Source organism: Juglans microcarpa x Juglans regia, chromosome 5D (assembly GCF_004785595.1).
Source record: "Juglans microcarpa x Juglans regia isolate MS1-56 chromosome 5D, Jm3101_v1.0, whole genome shotgun sequence".
Taxonomy (NCBI): Eukaryota; Viridiplantae; Streptophyta; class Magnoliopsida; order Fagales; family Juglandaceae; genus Juglans; species Juglans microcarpa x Juglans regia.
Window position 1 is genome coordinate 27,790,922 of NC_054602.1, and position 7,439 is coordinate 27,798,360.

Below are 7,439 nucleotides of genomic sequence, written 5' to 3' on the forward strand. Positions count from 1 at the left end.
CTAGTACTGTCATTGATCAAGAATCTACATGATTTTAATCACAAGATCAGGTTGTACATTGTTTCTGATCTGATCTTTAATGGGAGAAAGAGGTAATTAAAGCTAGGTAAGATAATAAGAAATGGATGCATGGTCCGGCAGCTTATCGAAGCTAAGCTTTCTTGGCATTCAAGAATTAAAGCATATAGGCATATATGAATAAAGATGGTACGTACGTAAGTAGCTTCATATATATATATTTATGCATGGGGCTCACACGCCGCCACCCGCCGGATATATATGGGGGGTTGTGGACAGTCAAACCATAAGTACACTGCAAGAAATCTAATGAAGAAGAGTGTGTGGTGCTTAGAAGCTCAAAAAGGGCGGTGCGTGAGGCCACTGCACTTTGAAATGATTCATCACGACTTCACTGGATTAGTTTGAAGACGGTGGTAGGACCCCATGTTTTGTGGCCCATGGCCAAACCACTAGCCATGTCAGCCACATGCCAACAATGTCAGCCATGCCCATGGCTCATGCCATGGATCAACTTGGCCTATGCCAACTATGTTATTGCTTATTATTAATTTTAATTCAATTACTTATTTTCCAAGGGACCTATTGGGAGTTTCTAAATTGTAATCCTTATAAACAGGACTCTTAGTCTTTGCATTGAGATCTTTTGGCAAATTCCCTAGAGGAGAATTATTTTATTTAGGAGATTAATCATTGGTGCTAGGCACTTGGACTTTTTGGGTACAATTCGTGAATCCCAAAGAGAGGATTACACCTTACAATTCATGAATATGTGTGATTCATTTATCTTGTTCTTGCAACTTGGTGCAATTTGTGAATCCAAGTTGTTATCCTTGTTTTTATCAAGTTATCAATTCATGAGGTTTATTTCAACTATTGTGCAATCCGTGAATCATTAGTTGATTGGTTACCTCTTGTTCATTCAAGTTTTTAAGTATTTTACTTTGTTCTTGAGTGTTCATTATTTTGTTCTTGGAGTTCATTCTTCCATTGCTCATTTGATCCTTCCATACCCTCATTCTCGACCACTAAAGTGTTTGTTACTTTCCATAAATTCTTCCCATCATCCAACTTGACCTAGCCAAAGTCCACTTCCCATATCTGGTTTCCATCTATATTCGGCCACCATATTATTTCCTCATTCCATTTTGCCTTAGCCGTGAGTCTCACTTACCATAAGTGGCTTGCCCATAAATCTTTCCATATCCACAAAACCCTAGCCATAGACCACACTTACCATATTCTACCACATCATAAGCCTCCCCTCCACAAAACCCTAGCCGCCCACCTCAAGCCCCTATAAGGTAACTCATTCCTTTTAAGAGTCTTGACTTCCTCACATTCAAATTCAAATCCTATTTCAAATCCCTTAATTTAAGGAATTTCAAATCCTCTTCAATTCCTTAAATCACTCTTCCTAAAATCTCTTTAGTCATCCTAGCCAAACCCAAATCCTCCACCTATCCTAAAAGATTCCTCCATCTTAGAATCTTTCCATATCCATTTCAAATCATCCAACCCTAGCCAACTCCCTCCAACTCACCAACCCTAATCTCACCATATCCATTTCGACAACTCTAGCCATCCAACATCCAAAACCCTAATCTCTCATCCTTAGCCACAGTAACCCTAGCTTCACTCTTCCACCTCATTCCTAAACCCTATCATCATCCTAAACTCCAACCCTAAGCCAACTCTTCCCAATCTCGAAATCAACCCTAACCATCTCACAAAACTCTATCTACACTTCACTATACCAACCCTAATTACCATCCAAGTGGCCCAAACATCAAGGACATCTTTCAAGCCGTCCACATTGCATCAAACACTCATAATCATCACTTAGATCATCCAAAACCCTAATCTCACCTCACTCATCCAACCCTAGCCCATCATCTTGGCGCCACACTCAAGGACAAGTCCCTAGCCGCCACATTGATTTGCCCTCCCTAAACACTTAGCCTATCCAAGTTCATCATCATCTCCATCATTCCATCACCCAAACACCAACCCTTAGTGGAAGGCTAAGCAAGTTGGCAAGGTCACTCGGTCATCATTCTTACCAAGGCAAGCTTGTGGTCCTTAGTGTTAGGGACAAAATCGGGGTCCCTAACATGCCGTCTGGGCTCACGTCGGTGCTCGTGGCAGGTGGTGGTGGTAGAGAGTTTTTATGTATTTTTATGTGTTTCTATATTTTTTTAGTATGTTTCTTTTTGCAGTTTTTTATTTTTTGTAATTAATAAAAAGGAAATAAGCTATTGGACTTGATGTCCATAGCAACAGAGTCCTATACTTCTCCTCCCTCGAAAGACGGAGAGGGTGAGTGCTTCTCTTCTTTGGAATAGAGGTCGTGTAGTTCTATTTTTACACAGCACTTTCTCTGTTAGGAGAGAGTTTTTTAGAAGTTAAGACAATGTCCGCTACAAATGAATTTGTGTGCGGGGGTGCCCTAGAGCAGATGCGTAGTTTAGATTATTATCCAGGTTTTTCCTATATTGATAAGTCACAGCTGTAACTTCGGTTCATTGAATGAAATGAAGTCTGTTTCCATAAAAAAAAAATGAAGATACGCCATTAATTGGAATCATCTAGTGTTGCATTAACACATATATACTGCTGTGTCGACATGATGGGCTTGAGATAGCTGAGTCATGCGTGTGTTTTTAGCTCAATTTTTTTAATCTTAATTTGTTCCGATCGATTGGCATACATCCATGACAATTTGCACAATTTTTTAATTTTCATCCCAGAAAATGGTACATGCATGAAGCTCTAAATACTAAATTTAAGAATCTTTCCCATCTCAAACTCTCATGAGCCATGGGCCACTGCCTACAATATCTCTGATGGGATTCTTTTTAGTAGTACCGTTGTTCCTATTTCCATATGATCCCTAAAGCATCCAACCTGCATCATTCATCACTTTGAAGAATATTCTGCACTCAGTACTCTAAGAGTCCGTTTGTTATTATGTAAGACAAATATTTGTTTTACCAAAAACTATTTCAGCAAATTAGTTTTCAAGAAAACAATATCTTTCTAGTAGTGTTTGGTTATCTCAAGAGAATATTTTCGATCCTAAAAATGACTTTTTGTTGTTTGGTACTGTGCATAACTTTTTACGTAAATGTAAATTTTTTATGTGATTGATGTAATTGTAACGCGTCAGCTCTTACTTCCATAATAAATGTTTTTATGTATTAAATAGAGTTGAATATAAATAATTTTATGAATTGAGCAATCGATTAGGTTTTAGTCTGTTAGAGTATTCAGGTCCCGAGCCATTATGGAGATGAATTTATCTTTTTATTTAATTGAGCTACTTAGTTGTACAACTTTATGAAACAAATCGCATCATTAGACTCATATAAATATTTAAAATTTTATGGTGCAACAAAAAATTTTGAGCTTTTTTGGATGAATAGTGACCTTTCAGGAGAGCGCCACGTGGCATCTATTTCAAGTAGTTGTCAAATCGCCATGTAGGATGTCCAAATTGACTTATGATCACTAGAAAACCTTTTTGGACACATGGCATAATCTTAGCCATCCACTTGAAAATCCTATATATACTTGTCAAAAGGACTACAAGTGTTTAAGTGATTGAGTGTGAATCAAGCTTTTTCATCATGTCCCTTACACCATTCACTATTTCATCTACTCAAACATAATTTGGTCAATCAAAATAGGGTTTCAACTTTCATGAAATCTAGTGGTACAAGCTGAAACCCCAAATGGTTAGGATAATCGAAACTCTAAAACCTCCAAACCCTAAACTAGTGGCCAATTTTGATCATGTGAATTCCCACTTGGTTAAGCCACTTCCACAAGCAATCAACCACTCAAGTACACACTCATCCACTCTTTTACACCTTGGTAATTTCATTTGACCAAAAAATAAATTAGAATTGGACCAAACACTGATCAAAACTCCAATGAAACCCTAAACGGAGTCCATTTAGTTAGCTAATCCAAGCTTCTTCAACAAGCTTTCCTCCACTTACAAAGTCATACCTTGGCTTCCATTCCACCTCACTTTTAGCTCCAAATAGTTCCATTTATGGCAAGTCAAACAAGTAACCACAAGCCCCTCCATTTCACCCATTTGGTAGCAGTAAAACAACAGCCCCTTTTGCAGCAGATTTTCTCCTTTTGCAACCAACCCTCACTTCAATGTGTCATAGATTCAACCACCATGCTAGCCTCACTTTCCTCCCACACTTATGCATTTTCTTCGTCCATTCCAAGAGAAAAGCCGAGAATTAGAGGAGAGAAGTTTTTTGGACAACTTTGTGTTTCTTGTTCCAACCTTTTATAAGTTATTTTTTTAGTTCAATTCTCTTCAATTTTGTTTAGTATTGAGTCTTGATTACTCAGAAAAGTATTGGTTTAACTATCTTGGAGGTTTGATAGATGAAAGTTGGAGTTGATGATGGAAGGGTTCGGTTTGGGTGATTGTTGATGAATCTTGGAAATTTTGTGATATTTTGATAAGTTGTGTAAATCTCGATTTTATGAAATATTTGCATGATTTTTGTGTAAGTTATGGTTTGATTCAAAGTACATTAGGTTTTTATAAAATGGTTTTGCATGATCTATGAAGTGATAGAATCCAATTGGTCAAAATGAGTTTTTTGGTTGGTTTAGTTTGTAATTTTAGCTTTAGGATCTTGATTCTATGGTTTTGATTTTTGTAAATTTTGTTCTTAAGGCTTTGATCTATGGATTAATATTGGATTTTTGAAGATTTATGACTTAGGTCATTATTAGACTGTTGATGAACATGCAATAGTATCATTTTAAGCATGATTTAGAGGCTATTGGGTTGATGATTGTTTTGATGGATTATTTGCTTGGGTATGTTGTATTTGATGCTTAGATCAAGTTAGAAATTTAATGTGAAATATGTGGTTATATTATTTCAAGATTTATTGCATATAAATTAAGGATTTAGTTACCATGATTCAAGTCAAAGGCAATACATGTTTCGATTTCAATGTTTTCCATGCAAACCAATTCTAAGTTGTTGTGTTTTGTGATTTTTGAAATTAGTCAAGAATGCTATCACCTAGGTTTGATTGATGAACATATTAAAAGTGATATTTATGGACTTTTAGAGTCCTTGGAGTTGATATGAAAGTATTAGACCAAGAACACCAAGATTATGTTTGGTTAGACCTGATCTTGATGTTTTGGATGTTTTCTTGAAGTAGTGAGTTTAAAGTTTTTTTTTAATGTGTGATTTAGTATCTTGACATGATTTTAGAATTAATGATGTGATTTTTGTAGGTTAGTAATTTCAAGCTAAGCATGCAAGTGTGTTAAATGGCCAAGCAGCAAACAAAATCATGTTTTTAGCCTATAAGTGAATTGGCCAATAAGAGTTTACATAATTGGGTTTATTTTTGAAAAATTCTAAGCTCATATTTAGATTTAGGACGAAATTTACATGAGAAATGTAAATTTTGATAAGTTTTGGAGTTTGTTTGCAATTTTCCAAGATTTAAGTAGTAAATTTATAAATTTAGCCCAAAGTTAGTAATTTTGTTTTTTATAAGGATTAAGTGAGAAATTCTAATCCTAGAACATCTCTCATTTCAGCCTACGCTACTTTACGCTACGCACGGAATTTTTGTAAGTTAGTTTCTAACTTACTTGTAGTATGCTTATGTATGTATGGAGGTAAGGTTCATGCAAGTTATGTTTTTTTTAAGCTTATTAAATTGAATTATGTTACGTCATATAATGTTATATATATATCAATTATGAAAATATGTCACATGTCACAATCATCATATCATGAATCATGCAAAGCATGAAATGAAATCTTTTTAAATCATTTATGAAGAGTCAAGTATACACTATGGTAACTCCACAGGACAAGACAACATGGCAACTCCAGGGGACAAGAAACCATGGCAGCCTCATGGGACAAGACACCATGGCAACCCCATGGGACAAGACACCATGGTAACCCCATGGGACAAGATACCATGGCATCCCCATGTGACAATATATTATGTATAAGTCTATGATAGTAAAGCAAGCATGCCAAGTTTTTCCATAAGCAAGCCCATGTGCATCAAGCATACATGTTATGTTATTATCAAACATGTTTATTTATACTTTTAGTAGCTTATGAGCCTTACTTGTTGAGATTAAAAATCTCACCACGGTATTTTCAACTAGCATTCCACCCGAATGGTAGACGATATGTCAAGGATAGGAGAACCCGAGCAACCCCAGCTTGACAATGTCTAATAGGCCGAGGAGGAGCCTCGAGGAGTTTATGGAAATGGTCCTCCAGCTTTTGGATCTTATTTTGGGACTACTAGCCGAGGTACATGAGCAGCTTGATGTTTAGTTTAGTCTTATGTTATGTCTGTAACTATGGAGATTTGTCTCCAGTACTCTATTAATTTGTTTACAGACAAGTTGAGCAAATGTTATGACTTCGATTTATGTGAATATTAATGAAAGTGTTTATGTTTTGGGATTAATATTTCTAGTACATTATGTATTGCTAAAAAAATTATCTACTGTGAATATAGCATATTGTTAGAAACATCTTAGGTGCATTGCATTCTTAACTGTCATGAACATGAGTATGTGACCTTATGTTGCATGTTCTGATGCTTCAAGCTCCTCCAAATCCCAAGTGGAGTTTGTGGGAGTCACATTGTAGGGCTTGGATGTTAACTCGATAATTTAAATCAGTTGGATTTCTCTTTTTGTAAGAGTAGTGCTCCATGTATTTACAATTTTAGTTATAATTTTACATACAATACTCATTTTATCAGTTTTCTTTTGAAATTCAAATTTTGTATTTTAAATTTCATATTGTTCGACATATCAATAGCTGACATGTAGAGAAATAAGTTTTTTGTAAGTTTTTCTTAAGTATAGTTAAAATTTCTCATTGAATCATTATGGTAATTTTGTAAATTAGTCCATCAAACTTTGGTTAGATTTATTTTTATTTTTATTTTTCCCAATCATTCTTCATTGATATCCAATGTCAAATAATTATACCATGCTACATAGTTTCCTCCACTCAATTAATTGATGTGTCACATGCTTCAACTCCAAACTCGTGAGGGTAATTTTTTATCCATCTCACAATTCAGTTACGGTTGTGCATCTAGGCCAGTGTTTTTTTTTTTTTTTTCCGATTTGGTCCAAAATTTGAAAAACTGGACTCATCCGAGTGGGTATCCGAATTTCATACATGTCTTATCCAAATACGATTACATATATATAATGCGAGTACCGGGTTATTATTTGATGAAAAACTCTAAAGTCAAGCGATACGGTGCACCAATTGCGCACCCAACACTGACGTGGCTGTACCATTAAATGGTGCGTTTTAATTGGAAAACTCTAAAGTCAAGTGATATGGTGCACCAATTGCACACCCAACA